The 22,855-nt window shown below is 39.4% G+C and overlaps 1 pseudogene; it reads left to right on the top strand.

The window, feature by feature from the left end:
* Positions 1 to 511: 511 nt before the first annotated feature.
* Positions 512 to 21,262, top strand: LOC132835605 (trace amine-associated receptor 13c-like; annotated as a pseudogene).
* The last annotated feature ends 1,593 nt before the right edge of the window (positions 21,263 to 22,855 follow it).

Below are 22,855 nucleotides of genomic sequence, written 5' to 3'. Positions count from 1 at the left end.
ATCCCATCCTTGGGTGTCTGTCTGGGTGGGTTTCCTCCCATGAGCCATAGATGTGTAGGTTAGGTAGATTGGCCATGTAAATTGCCCATTGTTTTAAGGGATGTGTTGGTTAGTGGATTAGCCATGGGGAATGCAGGGATAGGGCTTGGGTGGGATGCTCCTCAGAAGGCTTGTGTGGACATGATGGGCTGAATGGCCTGCTTCCACATAGTATGGATTTTATGATTGAAATTTATGAATATTATGTCTTATGAATCTTTGTGAACTGAGTGACTGCAGCATTTGTACAATTAAACAAATAGTTGTATTAAATTGTACTAAATGTTCCTTTCCACATGATCAACATCTATTTTAAAATATAGAGGACTTCCTGGCTCAATATTACTGCAAACTCCTCTTTCATGAATTGTCTCTTTCCTACTTCAAGATTGCACTGAGCAAAGGAAATGAATTCAACCCAATCCCAGGATAAGGCCAATACACAATACTGCTTTGAATTTGTCAATACCTCATGTCACAAAGGCAGCCAGTCAACAGCTGTACATGCAGCGTTATATATGCTATTTGCAGTTATTGTAATGGTTACAACTTATAGGTGATTATTTCAATTTTACATTTTAGAAAACTACAGATAGAAACCAATGTTCTTGTTCTTTCACTTGCTGTAACTGATTTTCTAGTGGGGTTGGTAGTTTTGCCTTACAGTATGATTAGGTCTGTTGATACATGCTGGTATTTTGGAAGTACATTTTGTACAATCCATTCAGGCCTGGACACGGTGCTGACAATAACATCTATTTATCACTTACGCTTTATTGTCATTGACCATTACTATGCTGTGTGCAAACCTTTACACTACAAAAATCACACTGCCTGTCATCGGTTTATGTGTTACATTTAGTTGGCTGTTTTCTATAGTTTATGGATTTGCTTTAGTTTTCTCAGATGCTAACGTATATGGAATTAAAGATTATATCAGTGCTATTTCTTGCCATGGCAGCTGTGTGCTCATATTTAATAAATTATGGGGCCATCTGAATCCACTGATAGCACTTATTGTTCCTGTTTCAGTTATTGTATATATACATTTATATATATACACCTCAAAATACATTTTGTAGCAAGGAAGCATTCTCGAGCAATTGGAAATATGACGCACAGAATGAACTCAAACTAGCAAAATAACACAGGAAGTTTCCATAAAAATGAATTCAAGGCTGCTGTAAAACTGGGGATTGTAATAGGAGTCTTCATTATCTACTGGCTGCTATTTTTCATAATTATCATTGTTGATTCTTATCTTGGTTTCTCTGCATTGTTTGAAGTGTTTGTGTGGCTTGGTTATTTTAATTCCACTTGCAATCCCATGTTATATGGCTTTTTTTATCCCTGGTTTTGCAAAGCATTAAAAATGATCATTTCTTGTAAGATATTAGTGGGCAGCACGGTGGCACAGTCGGGTTCAATTCCCGACTCAGGCGACTGACTGTGTGGAGTTTGCACATTCTCCCCGTGTCTGTGTGGGTTTTCTCTGGGTGCTCTGGTTTCCTCCCACAATCCAAAACTGTGTGGGTCAGGTGAATTGGCCATGCTAAATTGCCCGTAGTGTTAGGTAGGGCTAAATGTATGGGTGGGTTGCGCTTCGGTGGGTCGGTGTGGACTTGTTGGGCTGAAGGGCCTGTTTCCACACTGTAAGTAATATAATCTAATCTAATATATTTGATGAACACTCTCCGATGATGCATGTGTACCTGGAATGACAACCTTTTTCAAAAATGAGAATTGTTTATTTTGTGATACTAGTGAGCCATTTCTGCTGGGATTGCTTCTTCATTTAGTGGCATTAGTATTTAATAATATATTGAATTATAGTACATCATTAACATAGGAAACTGTATTTATAAAGTCTAATTGTCAACCTGCAATTGTTACAATTAGTCTGTTCAAATTTATGCATGTAATAAACTTTGGAGATTTGTTAAAAGTACATTGGCAGCCATATGCAAATGTATTCACTGACTGACTACCACGGTAACTAAATCGCAAATTTAAAACTAATGTCTATCAAGCCAGACTTCACTTTGGAATCTGACTTGCCCAAAATTACCAGCAGCTGGGAATATTATACTACTCTGACTTAGCATCGGGATAACTTGAACCGAATGCTGGAACATCAGTTTCTTCGGGGATCAATGGTTTATATCTCACTGGAGCAGTTTAACTCATAATGTCAGCTAATCCTTTCAAGTACTTTAATAAAGCAAAGAACCACGGATGCTGGAAATTTAAGGTTTCTGAAGAAAGATCACTGAATTTGAAATATTAACTCTGTTTTCTCACTGATTTCACCAACCTGGTGAATTTTTCCAGAAATTTGAGTTTTCTTTTCAAATTATGTTAGCTCAGTTGGTTGAATGACTGGTATTTAGTATGGACTGATGCCAACAGCACATTTCAATTTCTGTACTGATTTTTGTCACTTCAAAGATTCTACCTTCTCAACTTTACCCCTCCCCTGAGGTGTAATGACCCTCAGTTTAAACCACTGCCTGTCATCGCTCTGTAATGGTGGAACAGCCTTATGGGACAATGGTGAATTTACCTTGAATTATATAATAGTAACTGGAGTTAATCTGGAGAAGATTGACTGATACTGAGCGTGAAGTATTGAGGTTTGATTTCCCATCAATGTTCTGTGAAGCTGTGCCCTAATAATCACCATTGAAATTAAGTGGATTTGTCAACTTGGGTCACATTTCCACTGAGAGATAATCAAGCCTTGGCACTAGCATTTCCTAATCAAAGCGAAATCAGGGGCGAAGTATATTTGGAGCTAAAAATTCAGCAATTTGATACTGAAGAAAGTTTGGAAATTAAAATTGTGTTAAAATTTATGGACAAAATTCAAAACAAAACCAATCTATTAAATATGTATGTGGCATGGTAAGACTTTGATAAGAGAGCTGGATAGTTATAGCATTGAAGAATACATAAGTGAATTTAACAGAATATATTGAAGACTGGAAAAATTATATTGAAGATTTCTAAGTCAGTATTTGCCTTCAAATAGTTGAATTGACATAGCATGTCAAACATGGATAGATTCCAATATTGATTGGACTTAGATTTTCAAAAAAGGCCTCGCTACTTAAACAAAACATAAGCATTTTTTAAACTCCAATTAAAAATACATATTTCCAACAGTTTTCATGACACAAGGATTCAATAGTAATGATATTTCTAGATCATCCAGATATGCTAGCATTAATATTAAAGAAGGCTCATAACCAAGTGAGGTAGAGACACCTTCGGCAACTATGCAGAATACATAGATTGAGGAACTGTAACAGAAGAACAAACACTGGAAATTGCCAGAGCATGGTCGACAAGTGTTTCAAATTTCACTTGAAATATGATTGTGAAGCACATTGTCCTCAAGAAAATAATAAGATTTTCAAAATGAACCACAACACAGAGGGTCTGTGAGGAGAAAGTGACAATATTGATCAGGCAGAAGGAATCAAATTAGTTTCAAGTTGTTTCAGCATAGTAATGTATGCCCTGATCACAAATTCAATCAGTTGTGCAGGTGTTAGACAATGAATGCATGTCCACAGCAAACTCCCACAAATTGTACAGAAGTAAATGACCAAATCATCAGTTTTAGTAGTGGAAAGGTAAACATTTAGACTAGGAAAATTCTGTTTCCTTGCTTCAAATGGTGACACAACAACCTTTACAAGAGAGTGCAGGTAGTGCTATAGTTAATATCTCATCTGCAAGATGACATCCTCAAAATTACAGCATTCCCTCAGTACTGCATTAATGTGTAAGACAAGAGTTTGGGCTCAGATCTCTAGTGTAGAACATAACTCTAATCCACAAGCTTTGACTAGAAGTAAGAAAGCTGCCACTAAATCACAATTAGTAATGTTTAATATCTTAAAAATATGTGGTTTATGTTTTTATAAGGTAAGGTGGTATAATGTTTTGTAAATGAGAGAGATGGCTGTTGTATTATAGGTCTTCAGCTTTCATTTGTTTTCTCACGAGAGTCCAAATGAAGTGTAATATTTAGCTGCCTATCTGTTGGAAGCTTTGGAATCCAGAGGATGTCCCAAAACTGCTACTGTCTTATTAAATAATTCAGATTTTAAAAACAGTGAAAAAACAAGCAGGATCTTAGAATCTAGAAAACAACTGAACCTCTTCATGAAATTCATCATACAGCTCGCCACCACCTTTACTTTAACAATATAGCGCAGAACAGGCCCTTCGGCCCTCTATGTTGTGCCAACCTGTGAACTATTCTCAGCTTGTCCCCTACGTTATCCCAAAATCATCCATATGTTTATCTAAGGATTGTTTAAATCTCCCTAATGTGGCTGAGTTGACTACATTAGCAGGTAGGGCATTCCACGCCTTTACCACTCTCTGCGTAAAGAACTTGCCTCTGACATCTGTCTTAAATCTATCACCCCTCAATTTGTAGTTATGCCCCCTCGTACATGCTGACATCATCATTGTCGGAAAAAGACTTTCACTGTCTACCCTATTTAATCCTCTGATCATCTTGTATTTCTCTATCAAATCCCCTCTTAGCCTTCTGGTTGCCAATGAGAACAGCCCCAAGTCTCTCAGCCTTTCCTCAAAGATCTTCCCTCCAAACCAGGCAAATCTCCTCTGCACCTTTTCCAATGCTTCTACATCCTTCCCGAAATATGGGGACCAAAACTATATACAATATTCCAAGTGTGGCCGCACCAGCATTTTGTATAGTTGCACCATGATATTGCAGCTCAGGAACTCAATCCCTCTACGAATAAAACCTAACACACCATTTGCCTTCTTAACAGCACTATCCACCTCGGTGGCAACTTTCAGGGATCTATGTACATGGGCTCCAAGATCCCTCTGCACATCCACACTACCAAGAATCTTTCCATTGACCCAGTATTCTGCCTTCCTGTTATTCTTCCCAAAGTGCATCACCTCACATTTAGCTGCATTGAACTCCATTTGCTACCTCTCAGCCCAATTCTGCAGTTTTTTACAAGTCTACCTGCAACCTGTAACATTCTTCCAAACTGTCCACTACTCCACCACTTTAATGTCATCTGCAAATTTACTAATCCATCCATCTACGTCTGTGTCTAAGTCATTTATAAAAATGACAAACAGCAGTGGTCCCCAAACAGATCCTTGTGGCACACCACTAGTAACTGGACTCTAGGTTGAATATTTTCCATCAACCACTACTTGCTGTCTTCTTTCAGAAAGCCAGTTTCTAATCCAAATTGCTAAATCGCCCTCAATTCCATGCTTCTGCATTTTCTCCAACAGCCCACCATGTGGAACCTTATTAAAGGCTTCACTGAAGTCCATGTATACCAAGTAAACTGGCCTACCCTCATCTACATGCTTGGTCCCCTTCTCAAAAAACTGAATGAGGTTTGTGAGGCACGACCTGCCCTTGGCGAAACCATGCTGACTATCTGAAATCATATTCTTGCTTGCGAGATGATTATAAATCTTATTTCTTACAATCCTTTCCAAAAACTTTCCTACAACAGAAATAAGACTCACTGGTCTATAATTATCTGGGTTATCTCTACTGCCCTTCTTGAACAAGGACACGACATTTGCAATCCTCCAGTCCTCTGGTACTAAACCTGTAGATAATGACAACTCAAGTATCAAAGCCAAAGGCTCTGCTATCTCCTCCCTAGCTCCCAGAGAACACTCGAATAAATCCCTTCCAACCCAGGGGACTTGTCTACTTTCACTCCTTCTGGAATTGATAACACCTCTTCGTAACTAACCTTGATCCTTTCTAGTCTAATATCTCGTACCTCATACTTCTCCTCTACAATATTCTTTTTTTTCTGAGTGAAAACCAATGAGCAATGTTCATTTAACACCTCTCCGATCTCCACAGGGTCCACACTGAACTTCCCACTTCTGTCTTTGACTGGCCCTATTCCTACCCTAATTATCATTTTATTCCTCACATACCTATAGAAAGCTTTAGGGTTCTCCTTTATTCTATTTGCTAAAGACTGCTTGTGTCCTCTCTTTGCTCTTCTTAACTCTCTCTTTAAATCCTTCCTCGCTGATCTGTAACTCTCCATTGCCTCATCTGAACCATCCTGTCTCATCAACACATAAGCCTCCTTCTTCTTCAAAACAAGAGATGCAATTTCTGTAATAAACCATGGTTCCCTTACATTATCACTTCCTCCCTGCCTGACAGGGATATACCTATCAAGGACACACAATATTGGTTCCTTAAACCAGCTCTACATTTCCATTGTCTGCATCTCCTGCATTTTGCTACCCCATTCTATGCAGCCTAATTCTTGCCTAATCACATTATAATTGTTCTTGCCCCATTGATAACTCTTGACCTGTAGCATGTACCTATCCCTTTCCATCACTAAACTAAACTTAACTGAATTATGGTCACTCTCTCCAAAGTGCTCACCTACAACTAAATCAAACACCTGGCCTGGTTCATTACCAAGCACCAGATCCAGTGTGGCCTCTCCTCTTGTCAGCCCTTCAACATTCTGTGTCAGGAAATTCTCGACATACTGTGATGGAATTCTCCTCAAAATACTGTAATTTAATAGAAAAAAAAATTCTTCGCATTACAATATGACCTCATCTCCCTTATCTAGAGGGAGGAGAGCATGCCAGGATATCTCCAGGATATCATAATTATACTATTTTCAGTAAAGGGGACCATACCAACTGAGAGGTAACTGAGAGGAGTCTCTTTTCTCTCTGCTGCAGGGAAGGTCAGTACAAGAATTCTCCTCCACCATCTCCTTCCAATGACTGAAGAGCTGCTCCCAAATCAAACTCAAATTCTGTGCAACATGAGGCAGAGGTAACAGGATTATCATGCCAAAACAAGTTCAACAAGATGCAGAAAGCAGGTTGCTGATGAAGGACCTTTGCCTGAAAATGTTGACTCTCCTGTTCCCAGATGCTGCCTAACCTGCTGTGCTTTTCCAGCTCCACACTCTCGACTGCAGAAAGCAGAAACAACCTCTATTCGCTGCCTTCTTCAGCTTCACAAAGACTTTAGTGTCTGTCAATCAGGATAGATTACAGAACATTCTCCACAAATCAAGCTTCCCACAGAATTTGATTTTCTTTATTCATTTGTTGGATATTGGCATCGTTGGCAGGCCAGCATTGATTGCCCATCTCTAGTTGCCCTCTTGAAAATGGTGGTGAACTGCCTTCTGCTGTGGGTTGACCCACAATGCCTTTAGAGAGGGAATAATAAATTAGTCCCCATCCTCCATCTGCTGCACGATGACATGCATGTCATCATTCACACTAATGGATTCCCACAATCACAATGCAAAAAGCTATGTTATCATGCCTAAGGTCTTCTCTAACATTATCACCATAAATTTGACCCCACATCCATGAAGCTTCTGAATGGAATGGTGCTTCTACAGTGTGTAAATTACCACAAAATAGCTTTAATTCAGGCAGTTGTTAAGAAATTTCACAGACAATTAAATACTGAAACAACTATTTAAACTTTATTGTATGTAGCAACCAAAATAAGATCCCTCAAGTAAGCAAGTTGAGCCTCACAACTCAATTTGGCTACAACTCAATTAATGGTGGAATTTCGCTATGATTCCAACCAATAGTGTCTGTCTCTGAGTGTGTCCAGGATCTAATCCTTGTGCAGTTTTGTTCTGTGGAATTCTGCTTCCAAGGAACCCCGGAATTGAATTCTGATACCATTTTCTGTCCTTCGCATTTGTGATGTAACATTATTGATGACCCTTTAAATTCCTTCATTTACAATATTGATTACTCCTCTGAAACCACTGAGTCTGCAGTTTGTCTTCTTATCAGAAGTAGTTTATTTGTTCTTTATTACATTTGGTATTGATTTACTGTTTGAACATACAGCTTTCCTGTGAATAGTTTCTTAAATTCTTCTGCAGGGCAATCATTTGTCCTTGTGGGATAAGGCTGCACGTTATCAAGCAATTGTTAAACAGTTTTGCTTATATCGCTTTGACTCCTTCTTCTCCCAGACACGGTTAATTGATTTCAATTCCTCTATAAGTTTGTCCTTATTCCTTAACAGATTTTTTTTCCAGACAGAGTTATTGCTGCTGCTTTCAATTTATGAACAGTAATTAAAGTTCTGACATTTTCACTATCACATTTCTCTAATAGATGAGCAGAAAACTCTTCAACATGTATCACCTCAGAACCAATACTACCCTAGCTCTGTCATTGAGTTGCTATATACACATGGCACTTGCATGTGTGCACACTCAGAGGCCAAACACCAATCCATCGATGATCCATTCGTAGAACTGTATCAGAAAATAGGCCCGAGGCTATAAGTTTGGTAAATAAAGTTGTTGTACCAGCCTGCTCCTGTCAAGCAACTCTGTCCCACAACTATCAAATGAACAACATGGATCAATTCTCTTACTTTGGGAACGTAATAAAGACATACATTGACAATTAAATTCAACATTGCCGCCAGTGCGCTATTGCAGCCATTGGTCATCTGAAGAAGAGTATTTGATGACAAGGACATCAAAACCCAGCACTAAGCTAACAATTTAGCAGTGTTAGCCACCCTCCTGTATGCATTGGAGAAATCCCTCTTGTTGGGCTCAGCATGAAACATAATTATTGTTTTGAAAGAGTATTTGAGAGGATTATCTTTATGTTGTACTTCCTGATCAAGTTAAAACTGTATGAATCTAGTGACAACAACGATCACAAATGCTAGAACATCAAAGAAACATACTTTGGAGAGTTCTGTGCTTCATTCCTTCTGCTTTTAAGAACAACCCTTTGGAAAAAGTGTGTTTTTTCACAAAGCCAAACAACGCGACAAATCAACTGTTTGCTTCTTCTTATGCAGAAGAATGTATGCTATATTTGCATGTGTGCTTGGAGATATTTAGAATGATATGCATTCATACTTCTATATTAAACACTGTGATTATAATAATCTATTGTATTTTACGGTATTTATTTTAATATTAAATTAGTAATTGCATTTATTAAGAAACTTGGCTTTAATGCTGAAATAGCTGACCAAGGTTCAATTTACACTAAATTCATCCTTAGTCCTTACATGTTGTTGAAAACTTGACATTGGTAAACATTTAATTTGGTCTTAGTAACTGGGAAAAATAGTTTTATTGTGACTCACAGAGTTATAGGGCTAGAACAGCAGTATGCTTCTCCAATTTCAGTCCTAATATGCACATCAGTGTACTAGAATAAACCAAACCATTTACATTGTATATTTCTCGAGGCATATCCTGTTATACACAGCAATAGCAGGATTTGATTAAAGAAATGAATACATTCAATGATTCTGCGTGTTTGAATTATACTAATCTGGAATATCTGAAATAAGGTAGGTGAACTTGCAGCATGAGTTAGTACCTGGGTCTTCAATGTTGTGGCCATTTTGGAGACATAGATAGAGCAGGGACAGGGATGGTTGTTGCAGGTTATGAGAATTAGATGATTCAGTAAAACAGGGAAGATGGTAAAAGAGGGTGAGGTGTAGCATTGTTAGTCAAGGACAGTACTACAGTGGCAGAAAGGACGTTTGAGGATACATCTACTGAGTTAGTCTGGGCTGAGGTTAGAAACAGGAAAGGAGAGGTCACCCTGTTGTGAGTTTTCTATAGGCCTCCAAACAGTTCCAGAAATGTAAAAGAAAGGAGAGCAAAGATAGTTCTGGGTAGGAGCGAGAGTAACAGGGTAGTTGTTATGGAGTCTTTGTAAATATTAGCTGGAAATACTATAGTTTGAGTACTTTAAATGGATCAAATTTTGTCCAATGTGTGCAGGATGGTTTCCTGACAGAGAAGCCAACAAGGGGCAAGGCCACTTTGGATTTGAACCTGGCCTGATGTTAGATTTGGAGGTAGGTGAGTACTTTGGTGATAGTGACCACAATTCGGTTATTTTACTTAGCGTGGAAAGGGATAGATATATACTGCAGGACAAAAGTTATTGTTGGGGGAAAGGTAATTGTAATGCATTCAGGCAAGATCTAGGATGTAAAGGATGGGGAAGGAAACAGCAGGGGATGAGCACACTTGAAATGGAAGCTTATTCAAGAAACAGCTACTGCATATCCTTGATAAGCATGTACCTTTCAGGCAGGTCAAGTAAGTGAGCCATATCTACTAAAAAAATTGAATCTCTTGTCAAGAGGAAGAAGAAGGCTTATGTAAGGATGAGACATGAAGGCTCAGTTAGGGTGCTTGAGAGTTACAAGTTAGCTAAGGAATACCTAAAGAGAGAGCTGAGAAATCATTGGCAGATAGTATCAAAGAAAACCCTAAAGCTTTCGAAAGGTATATCAGAAAAAAAGAATGACTAGAGAAAGATTGGGGCCAATCAAGGATAGTAATGGGAAGTCGTGCATGGAGTCTGAGGAGATAGGGGAAGTTCGAAATGAATATTTTTTGTCAGTATTCACATTGGAAAAAGACAATTTTGCCGTTGAGGATATTGAAATACAGGCTACTAGACTGGGCGGGATTGAGGTTCACAAGGAGGAAGTGTTAGCTATTCTGGAAAGTGTGAAAATAGATAAGCCCCCTGGGTCAGATGGGATTTATCCTAGGATTCTCTGGGAAGCCAGTGAGGAGATTACAGAGCCTTTGGTTTTGATCTTTATGTTGTCATTGTCACCAGGAATAGTGCCAGAAGACTGGAGGGTAGCAAATGTTGTACCTTGTTCAAGAAGGGGTGTAGAGACAGCCATGGTAATTATAGACCAGTGAGCATTACCTCGGTTGTGGGTAACGTATTAGAAAAGGTTATAATAGATAGGAGTTATAATCATCTAGGGAAGAATAAAGTGATTAGGGATAGTCAATAGTGTTTTTTGAAGGGTAGGTCATGCCTCACAAACCTTACTGAGTTCTTTAAGATGGTGAACAAACAGTTGGAAGCAGTAAAGTAGTTGATGTGATGTTTATGGATTTCAGTAAGATGTTTGATAAGGTTCCCCAGGGTAGGCTATCACACAAAATATGGAGGCATGGGATTGAGGGTCATTTAACAGTTTGGATCAGAAATTGGCTCGCTGAAAGTAGACAGAGGATGGTGGTTGATGGGAAATGTTCATCCTGGAGTTCAGGTACTAGTGGTGTACCATAAGGATCTGTTTTGGGGTCACTATTGTTTGTCAGTTTTATAAGTGACCTAGATGAAAACACAGAGGGAGGGTTAGTAAATTTGCAGATGACACTAAAGTTAGTGGAGTTGTGGATAGTGTGGAAGAATATTGCAGGTTACAGAGGGACATAGATAAGCTGCAGAGCTGGGCTGAGAGATGGCAAATGGAGTTTAATGCAGAAAAGTGTGAGGTGATTCACTTTGGAAGGAGCAACAGAAATAAAGAGTACTGGGCTAATGGTTCGATTCTTGATAGTGTAGATGACCAGAGAGATCTCGGTGTCTATATACGTAGATCCCTGAAAGTTGCCACCCAGTTTGATAGGGTGGTTAAGAAGGCATATGGTGTGTTAGCTTTTAATGGTAGAGGGATTGAGCTTTGGAGCCATGAGATCATGCTGCAGCTGTACAAACCTCCTGTGTGGCTGCACTTGGAGTATTGCGTAATGTTCTAGTCACCGCATCATAAGAAGGATGTGGAAGCTTTGGAAAGGGTGCAGAGGAGATTTGCTAGAATGTTGCCTGGTATGGAGGAAAAGTCTTATGAGGAAAGGCTGAGGGATTTGAGGCTGTTTTCATTAGAGAAAAGAAGGTTAAGAGGTGACTTAATGGAGACATATAAAATAGCCAGAGGGTAAGATAGGGTGGGCAGTGAGAGCCTTTTTCCATGGATAGTGATGGCTAGCTTTAAATTGAGGGGTGTTAGATATAGGACAGATGTCAATGGTAGTTTCTTTACGCAAAGAGTAGTAGGGGCGTGGAACGCACTACCTGCAACAGTGGTAGACTCGCCAACATTAAGGGCATTTAAATGATCATTGGATAAACATATGGATGAAAATAGTTTAGGATACAAAGGCTTCAGATTGGTTCCACGGGTTGGTGCAACGTCAAGAGCCTGTTCTGCACAGTAATGTTCTATGTTCTATTGCCAATCCTGTATAAGCAGTAGAAGCCACACTACCCAAATTATCTTGAGTTTGCACTTAAGCTTTCCCTGATCTAAATATGCCTCAATAAGTAGCTAAATGTTTTTCTTTATAACATGATCATACAGATAAAAAAGCAGAACAGTTTTGGGAAGAACTAGTGATGACCATCTTGGCAAAATATGTGCTCATATAGCTGATACTTGTGTGACAATGCTGTGGCTTTAACAGGTTATTTTATCCTGGTTTCTCTAAAGAGAAGTTTTAAGACAGAGGTGTCAAGCTGTCAAGTTGAAATGCCAGTAAAGTAAACAGCTTAAAGCAATATAGGCAGCCTGGCTGGGTGGTCAGCTCTCACAAACTAGACTTTCTAGTTTTTTCCTTTTTAAACTTTGAAAGTCAGTATCAGTTACTGTTGGAGTCTCAACAGGCTTGGAGGTTGCAGGAAAGCTATTCCCTAAGTTTTCGCTTGATACTTTTCTCTTTCTCTGTTAGAAATCCAAAAATTGGATTTCTGAATTTGCTTTTTTGACAAGATATTACTATATTAGAACAGTTAATTAGTAAAAGTTACTGTGTTTATTATTCTGTTAAGTTTTCCAATAAAGTTTAATTATTCTAAATCTATCCTTCTTTTGTTGTATTTTAGCTATAGTGTTTAGATAATTGCGTTTTGCTTAACATTGAGTAGTTTGACCTATCTTGTGAGACAAAATGTAAACTAATGGCACGTTTCACCTAGCATCTCAGCCGGGCCCGTAGGGACAAATCTGACCTCCCAGTCACCGTCCATTTCAATTCCCTTCCCATTCCCTCTCTGACTTGACCATCCTCAGCCTCCTCCATTGCTTCAGTGAATCATATTGCAAATTGGAGGAACAACACTTTATCTTCCGCCGGGGCAGCTAACAGCCCAGAGGTCTTAATGTTGAATTCTCCCTTTCAAATAATCTCCCTTCCCATTCCCCAACTCCCTTCCCAGCCCTTTCTCCTCCCTTCCATTCCTCTGATCAACCCTCCCTTCCAGCTAACAATATGATTCATTCCTCCCACTGACCAAGTAGGCCGTACCTTCTTCCTGTTTTCACCTATCACTACCTCACCACTCTGCCTCTCTCCCCAAACACCATCCCACACCCCACCCCACTTATCTGCAGCTCCCCTTAACCCCACCCACAGTCGTGAAGAAGGATTATATTCAAGAAATTGACTTTTCCACCTGCCTGGCTTGCTGTATATTTCCAGCCTCCTGCTTGTCTATCTTGGAATCCAGCATCTGCAGTTTATTTAGAACATGGCACTTTATGATTGCCTTTAAGATAAGAAAAAGGTAGGGCCTAGGCTACCTTCTTAAAACATTTAAAGAGGTCTGGTCTGGTCCATAACACTTGCAAAAACAGTAAACTTGAGTGTAATTATTTAGAGAATGCATTATATTTTATACTTCATAAAGTTTAATACAAATACCTAGTAACTTGAAGACCAAAGACATCTATCCTGAATTGTTGTGTTGAAATAATGACTCAAATCATGACTTTTTATTTTCATTAAGAAACAGCCTGGTTTTCTGTCCTGAAAAAGAATACAGAATTTCGTTGGCAGTGAGTTCAAATTCTATGTCTTTCTCAAGTACAGAATAAGGGAATATTAAAATGAGTCACGGTGTTTGGAATGACATGAAATAAGTTTGTATATAATCTTGTACCAGTGGGCATTTAATTCTTTGAATAATACTCACTTATTTGTACTAAATTAAGAGGCGTAAAGTAGTTTGTTTCATTGTAGTGGTGTAGTTTCTTGTAATTTTGACATAACTATATAACACTGAGTTTCATAGCCCACCCTGACTTTCTGTCCAAGTTCTTTACTTGTATTCTTAAACATTCTGCTTTCTGTAATTGTGAGTGAAAAGTTTATTATTCAAGAATCATTAATAGGAAATTTAGATCTCTTTTAACATTTGAAGTATGAAGGCAATTAAGAGAGTTATCACTTCTAAATGTGAAAGATGGACACATTGTAACCAGTTCTTAGCCCAAAAAACATATTCCTTGCTATCATTTGCTCTTCACTAAATGTGCAATGCAACTGAAAAATGACTCAGACACTCAGAGGACTGAGTGTCACTTTGATTGGCAAAGGTACAAGATTCAAGTGCATTGGAATATTGAAGAAGCAAATACATGAAGCATGTATGTGCAAACCCCAGCTTTCAGTACCAGATAAATGATACACTCTTACGGAAAGTGGAACAATTTCAATTATGCACCAAGGAAGTTGGACTTCAGTCATTTGCCTGCAATATTCAAACTCAGAAAGTGCCCATTCACTGTTGCACAATGCAAGTTCTGGAACCTATATTGTTAGGTTATTGATTATGTTATGAAGTTGAAAGCAGGTACTGTACCTATAAGAGAGAGTGAATGTTGTTTTGCACTTAAAGCTTACAAGTACCTGTCATATGACTAATTAGCAGTCTCAGAGTGTACTGGAACATTGAAAATATGTAACATTTGGCTGTGAAATAGATACCTGAGTTGGTTGCTGTTTTGACAACAATTTAAATTTAACCAATCAGTTTAAATTATGCCCCAGGATATGAAAACCAAATCGAATTTGAATTTATTGTTTTGCCAGCATCAAATCAAAGAGATGATTCGATGTTGGGGGGGATAAAAAAAGCAGGCTGTTTGAAAGTCAGACTGAGTAAGTGTCATCAAGAATAACTGCCATCGAGACAGACCCAAACACTCTCTATCAAAGATACTTTTTCAAACAAAACATATTCACAGTAAAAGAAAGAAGATGACCCAGGGTGATCTTCAGCCAAAAGAAGAAAGACACTGGAAATAACAGCCACTGTACGGTTTTAAAATTAAGTTGATGTAATTTTAATAAGTGTTTATTGAAACAGCATATTGTTTTAGAATTGGAGGCAGATAATAAGCAGTTCAGAAAAGGAGGGTTAGAATTGTGAATAGTTGTTGATTAATTTTCATGTTTAGAATTAAGGAATAAATTGATATTATTTCCTTAAATAGTGGAATTTGGGAGTTCTCTGTCATTCATATTCTAACAGATTACAAGGCAAGGTGAGCTTTTCTGGATGCTTTGTTTAATTAACAGAAGGATTCACTGCATAACAGTTATACTCTGTAAGTGAAGATTCGTTTGGTTGCCTAGTTCTGCTTGGAAGATTTGCATCAACCGTGAATTGCAGTCTGTGATGACTTTGAGATCTGTTCAAAATCATTGATATTTGATCGTGATGTAAAAACACCATCAGTGAACTTCTACACCACTGCTGCATTCTTTATTAGGTACACTTCCACTGCAATAAACTACATATCCTTGGTATCACAGGTCTTTCCAAAATATCCACCTCATTCTAGGAAATGGCCTCCAAGCTCATAAGCTATTGCAAGCATGAAAGCACCATTTGAAAACTTATTGGGAAAAGCATTGATAGATTAATATATTATACACTATTTCATTAATCATTAATCATTATGAATTTCTGTGTGGAAAGAAAAAAAGTCTGAAGAAGTGATTTTTTCTGTAATATTACAAACTTAGTTTTTGCTTTTGAAACAGTTATATATAATGGTCTTCAAAACACTAAATGTATGTTCTCAACTCCACAAGTGTTTTAAGTAGAGGATTTATTATTCAAATGCATGACCAGAGCTCAAAGTTTCATGGCAGATGTTCCTTTGAAATTAGGTTTTAACAGTGAAACCTTAGAATTTTCACTCATAAGTGGTGGACAAAAAGTCCACAGCTTCTGTTAATTAATTTCTGTTCTCAGATGCTTCCTCAGAAATTAAAGCTCTCTGCTTGACACCTGGATATTTAAAAGTCATTCTACAATATTGTATAATTTTCAATTATGGAAGCTATATACAATGATAGAACAAGAAATAAAGTTGTCAAAGTAACTTACAAAGAGCATTTATAAATTCAGCTGCTTAATTTCTCATTTGGCAGTACAATTTAAAATCACCCTACCATCCCCAACCCGAAGTATGTTTATGTGAATTGTTATTATTCTGTGAACGGGTTTATTGTGGAAAATTCAAACTTGAGTATTTTATTACTTGAGGAGCATGTACAAGCAGGTTTTTGGGCCAGCGATGTTCTCTGGGAAAGGAAGTGACAATAAATAGAAGCCTAATTTTATTTGCACCATGTAGCTGCTGTGCTTGTTGAAACTACAAAATTAAAGTGCTTGTTCCATTTTAAAAGAAGCATCATCTCAAAAGTTTGTAATGACATATTTTTGATATTGATACTTAAAGATCAAGGTGAAAATGAACAACCAGTTGTAAGGTAGCCAGGTAGAAACACTAAAGCCAAGAAGACCATTGAATTATTTTTGTGAACACAGCAAAAGGAAGATTATTGTTTGTAATCAGCATGCAAAAGGGACACAAAGTCAGTAATGCCACCTCTCTGCTTATTCTTATTACTGTCCCATTGGCATGCTTTTGGTAAGTTGCTGATGCAGCTCACAGCTCGTTCCAGCTCATTACTTTTGAAAGACTAGCAAAAGTCTTGTTCTGACATTGAACTGTGTGGGATGTCAAGGTTGTGGGTGAGGAGATCAGTTGGTCCAGGGAAGCCTCATGGAAATTTAAGGCTTTTTGGGCTGCCTGGTGATATTTTTCAATTGGCCTTTTTAAAGAATCTTTTCTTACATGATTCAAGGCCTGCTATAACTGGACAAAGTGTGCTATTTCAATTGAATCTGAAATGGGGTACAAATTTAAGCAGCATTGCTGCGTATTTCCAGGCAGACATGCAGCATGCCCCTTTCTGAGGAAGGGTCAACAGATTCTCAACATTACCTCTGATTTCCCTTCACAGATGCTGCCAGACCTGCTGAGTTTTTTCAGCAATTTCTGTTTTGTTTCTGATTTATAATCCACAGTTCTTTCGGTTTTTATACCACATGCCTGTTTGCAGACACGCAGAAAATTGCATCAGGCAAACCTTAAACATGAATGGCAACTTATGTAAGAAATGGATAACAAGCATTCCCTCCCAGCTTAAATATATCCACCCTCTACTGGTATGACTGACTTCCTTGTGACTGCGCATGATGTGGACGCAGTGCTCGGGGCAAAATTTCAAAGTTATAGATAGCACAAAAGTTGGAAGTATTTTAAACTGTGTGTAAACCTCAAGAGGACATGAACAAGCTAGTGGAACAGGTAAACACTTGACAGATAAGTTCTAATGCGTCAAAGTGTAAGCTGATATTTTTGCCAGGAAGAATCTAAAAGGGTTCAATTAGAAGGAAGAGCAGATACAAAGTGACCTGAGATCTGTATGCACAAATCATTGAAGATGGAAGGTTGAGAAAGTCTTTTAAAAAGGCATTAGAATCCAATATGGTATAAATAGAAACATAGGGTGGAATCTTCCCAGCTTCTGAATGATGTAGGTAGTGGCAAGAATTTTTGAAAAATCAGGTTGAAAATCTGTAGAGGCCATCTTGTACATCAAGACTAAAAAAGTCCAAACAAACATTAGACATCAAGTCAAGGTTCTTGCTGGTGAGTGGCAGGAGGCCTATTTGCATGGACTGTTGCTCAGTATCACACTCAGTACTATTTATCATGACTCTTTAACATGCAGTTCACTATTTCATTATTTCTACTAGATAGAAACCAAATGCCAAGAACTCCTGGTATGAAGATCAGAGCAGTTACCTGTGGCCCTGGCTCACTATGTTTTTCCTCAAGACTCCCATCTTGAACACCTAGCATGTAGGAGCACAATCTATGGTTGGATCCTTAGAACAGCTGGTGCTGGAGCCTACCAGGGAGAAGGCAATTCTGGATCTGGTGTCGTGCGACGAATCGGATTTGATCAGGGACCTCGAAGTGAAGGAGCCATTATGAGGTAGTGACCATAATAAAATAAGCTTTCATCTGCAATTTGAAAGGGAGAGGGTACAATCGGAAGTGACAATATTTAAGTTGAATAAAGGGAACTATGGAGCTATGAGGGAGGAGCTGGCCAAAGTTCAATGTTGCAATACCCTAGCAGGGATGGCAGTGGAGCAACAATGGCAGGCATTTCTGAGTGTAGTGCAGAAGATGCAGGATCAGTTCATTCCAAAAAGGAAGAAAGATCCTAAGAGGAGGCATGGGTGGCCGTGGCTGATGAGGGAAGTTAAGAAACATATAAAGTCAAAAGGGAAAAAGTATAACATAGCAAAGATGAGTGGGAAAATGGAGGACTGGGAAGCTTTCAAATAACAACAGAGGATAACTAAGAAGGAAATATGCAGAGAAAAAAAATGAGTTACGAAGGTAAACTGGCCAAAAATATAAAGGAGGATAGTAAAAGGTTTTTTAGGTATGTGAAAGGAAAAAAAATGGTTAACACTAAAATTGGGCCCTTGAAGACAGAAACGGGTGAATATATTACTTGGAACAAAGAAATGGTAGAAGAATTGAATTGGTACTTCAGATCTGTGTTCACTGGGGAAGACACAAGCAATCTCCCAGAGATAATAGTGGGTGAAGGGCCTGAACTGAAGGGAATTTATATTTGCCAGGAAATATTGTTGGAGAGACTGTTAAGTCTGAAGGCTGATAAGTTCCCGGGACCTGATGGTCTACATCCCAGGGTACTGAAGGAGGTGGCTCTAGAAATCGTGAATGCATTGATGATCATTTTCTAATGTTCTATAGATTCAGGATCAGCTCCTGCGGATTGGAAGGTGGCTAATGTTGTCCCACTTTTTAAGAAAGGAAGGAGAGAGAAAGCAGGGAATTATAGACCAGTTAGTCTGACCTCAGTGGTGGGAAAGATACTGGAGTCAATTATAAAGGATGAAATTATGACACATCTGGATAGCTGTAGCAGGATAGGTCAGAGTCAGCATGGATTTATGAAGGGGAAATCATGCTTGACTAACTGTCTGGAATTTTTTGAAGATGTAACTCTGAAGATGGACAAAGGCGATCCAGTGGATGTAGTGTACCTGGACTTTCAGAAAGCCTTTGATAAAGTCCCAAATTAGGGCACATGGTATTGGGGGCAAAATACTGACTTGGATTGAAGATTGGTTGGCTCACAGGAAACAAAGAGTAATGATAAATGGCTCCCTTTCAGAATGGCAGGCGGTGGGGTACCGTAGCGATCAGTGCTGGGACCGCAGCTTTTTACAATATACATTAATGATATAGATGATGGTATTAAAAGTAATATTAGCAAATTTGCTGATGATACAAAGCTGGGTGGCAGGGTGATTTGTGAGGAGGAGTTAGAAGATTACAGGGTGACCTGGACAGGTTAGGTGAGTGGACGGATGCATGGCAGATACAGTTTAATGTGGATAAATGTGTAGTTATCCACTTTGGTGGCAAGAACAGGAAGGCAGATTACTACCTAAATGGAGTCAAGTTAGGTAAAGGGGCAGTACAATGAGATCTAGGTGTTCTTTTACATGAAGAAGGGCTTATGCCCGAAACGTCGATTCTCCTGCTCCTTGGATGCTGCCTGACCTGCTGCGCTTTTCCAGCAATACATTTTTCAGTTCTTTTATATCAGTCAATGAAAGCAAGCATGCAGGTACAGCTTGCAGTGAAGAAAGCTAATAGCATGCTGGCCTTCATAACAAGAGGAATTGAGTATAGAAGCAAAGAGGTTCTTCTGCAGCTGTACAAGGCCCTGGTGAGACCACACCTGGAATATTGTGCGCAGTTTTGGTTTCCAAATTTGCGGAAAGACATTCTGGCTATTGAGGGAGTGCAGCGTAGGTTAACAAGGTCAATTCCCGGAATGGCAGGACTATCGTACGTTGAAAGATTGGAGCGACTGGGCTTGTATACACTTGAGTTTAGTAGGCTGAGAGGGGATCTGATTGAGACGTATAAGATTATTAAAGGATTGGACACTCTGGAGGCAGGAAGCGTGTTTCAGCTGATGGGTGAGTCCCGAACCAGAGGACACAGATTAAAAATAAGGGGTAGGCCATTTAGAACAGAGTTGAGGAGAAACTTCTTCACCCAGCGAGTGGTGGGTGTATGGAATGCTCTGCCCCAGAAGGCTGTGAAGGCCAAGTCTCTGGATACTTTCAAGAAAGAGTTGGATAGAGCTCTTAAGGATAGTGGAATCAAGGGTTATGGGGATAAGGCAGGAACAGGATACTGATTGAGGATGATCAGCCATAATCATAATGAATGGTGGTGCTGACTCGAAGGGCAGAGTGGCCTACTCCTGCACCTATTGTCTATTGTCTATGGGCTGTTAGCACACACTTCCAACATAAATGGACATTGGCAGCCAGCTTGTACTATCCCCCCGCAACATCATGACACTCTGCAGCCATGTCCTACGATGCTTTGGGCTTCTTCGGTAGCAGCTTCGGCATCAAGATGGGTCTGGGTCCAGATTCCAATGGCCTGAGATTTCTTACGATGGCTTCTGCAGCATCCTCAGCGGGGCATGGTGAGCCCGGCCCTGCCTGGGATTCCTTGCAGCAGCTTCGCTGTCGGGTTTTCTCAATCTCAGGAGCCCTGGAGCTTTGAATTGAACTAAGATGGACTTAGTCTTAATTTTTTCTTTCTTTTAAAATATATAATTTGTTATTAAAAAGGTGCCAGAATATGGCAACTTAAACACGTCACTTTTTTTTGTAAAAGGTACAAATGACAATGAATTGCTATTCTATTCTATTCCAATCTCCAATCCACTTATAGTGCTCTTCAATGCTACACTTCAGAATCTTTCATTGAAATAGTGCTGAAAGGACACATTGTGCACAGGGACACACACCCAGCTCATGAATCACAGGATTGATTGTTCATGCTCTTACAGCTCACTCACTTTGTGCTGATTTCAATGCTCACTGCAAACCTACCTTATCCTTCCTTTCCTTACTCCCTCAGCCAGATCCTTCAAGGCCCACAATACTGCTGTCTTATTATGCTGTTCAGTGTAAAAACAAAGCCAAGCAGTTTGTCATGTTTGTCAGCAGTCTTCAATCAAAGAGGAGGACATATTACTGGATGGCACAGTGCAAAGTCAATCTCAAACCTACAGTATATGCAGCAGCCTATATGCTAAACACACTGCATGGGGAGCAACAAATGGACAATTTTTAAAGGTGAAGGGAAGCTGCCCTTAGGTAAGTCAAGGAGAACTGCCATTCATCAGGGAGTCCTTGTACAATGCTAGTGTCTACTCACAGTCAAAAGGTTTGGACACAGTTAGTCACCTGCTTGGGTCAGTCGGGGTCAGGCATCATTACAGTCTGGGACTGGGCCATGGTCAGTCTTGCAGGTCTAGAACAAGCTGTCAGGGGATTCATATATCATTGATCAGGGTGCTGCACAGAGATTGGCCAGGGATCTGATTAGTCATCAATCAGGACTATCTGTTTAAGTTGATTCGTGGGGAAAGGGACGTGCATTCAGTCCAGGGGTCAGTGGAATGAAAGTCAAGGTGGGGAGGTATCAGGGTTTACTATTATAGAAACGTGGAAAATAGGTGCAGAAGTAGGCCATTCGGCCCCTTGAGTCTGCACCACTATTCAACATGATCAAGGCTGATCATGTAATTTCAGTATCCCATTGCTGATTTCTCTCCATACTCCTTGATTTCTTTAGCCACAAGGGCCATGTCCAGGGATATATCTAATGAACTGGCCCCAACAGCTCTTTGTGGTAGAGAATTCTGTAGGCTCCCAACTCTTTAAATGAAGACATTCTTCCTCATCTCGGTCCTGAATGGCTTACTCCTTATTCTTTGACTGTGACCCCTAGTTCTGGATGTCCCCAACACTGGGAACATTCTTTCTGCATCTGGCCTGACTAGACCAATCAACATTTTACATGTCTATCTGAGATCACCCTTCATTTTTTATAAATGCCCGTGAGTACAAGCCCAGTCGATCCCATCTTTCTTCATTTGATAGTCCTGCCATTCCAGGAATCAATCTTGTGAACCTTTGCTGGACTCCCTCAATAACAAGAATGCCTTTCCTCAAACTAGGAGACCAAAAACTGCACACAATACTCAAGGTGTGGCCTCACAAAGGCTCTGTATAACTGCAGCAAGAAATCTTTATTCCTATACTCAAATCCTCTGGCTTCGAAAGCCAGCATGCCATTAGCTTTCCTCACCACCTACTGCACCTGCATGTCAACCGTTAGTGACTGTTCCATCATGACTTCCAAGTCTTGTCACCTTTTCTTAATCTGCCACCATTCAGATAATAAACAGCCTTCCTGTTTTTTCAACCAAAGTAGGTAACCTCACATTTATCCAGATTATATTCCTTTTGTCAAGTATTTGTCTGCTCAGCCAGCATGTCCAAGCCACCCTGGAACTTCTTAGAATACTCCTCACAGCACACACTGCCACCCAGCTTAGTGTCGTCTGCAAATTTGGAGTTATTGCATTTAATTCTTTCATCCAAATCCTTAATATATATTGTGAACAGCTGGAGTCCCATCACTGAACCCTGCAGTATTCACTCATCACTGCCAGCCACTTCAAAAAGGATCCTTTTATTCCAACTCTCTGCTGCCAACCAGGCTGCCAACCAGATCTCTATCCATGTCATTGCAGAACCTCTGATACCATGAACTTTAATTTTGCTGACTAATCTCTTATGTGGAACCTTGTCAAAAGCCTTTTGAAAGTCCAAGTATACAATATCTACTGATTCACCCTTATCCACTCTATTGGTCACA

This window comes from Hemiscyllium ocellatum, chromosome 3, assembly GCF_020745735.1.
Source record: "Hemiscyllium ocellatum isolate sHemOce1 chromosome 3, sHemOce1.pat.X.cur, whole genome shotgun sequence".
In the NCBI taxonomy this organism is placed as follows: Eukaryota; Metazoa; Chordata; class Chondrichthyes; order Orectolobiformes; family Hemiscylliidae; genus Hemiscyllium; species Hemiscyllium ocellatum.
The sequence above is the reverse complement of the archived record's forward strand: the minus strand, read 5'-3'. Positions and strand labels throughout refer to the sequence as shown.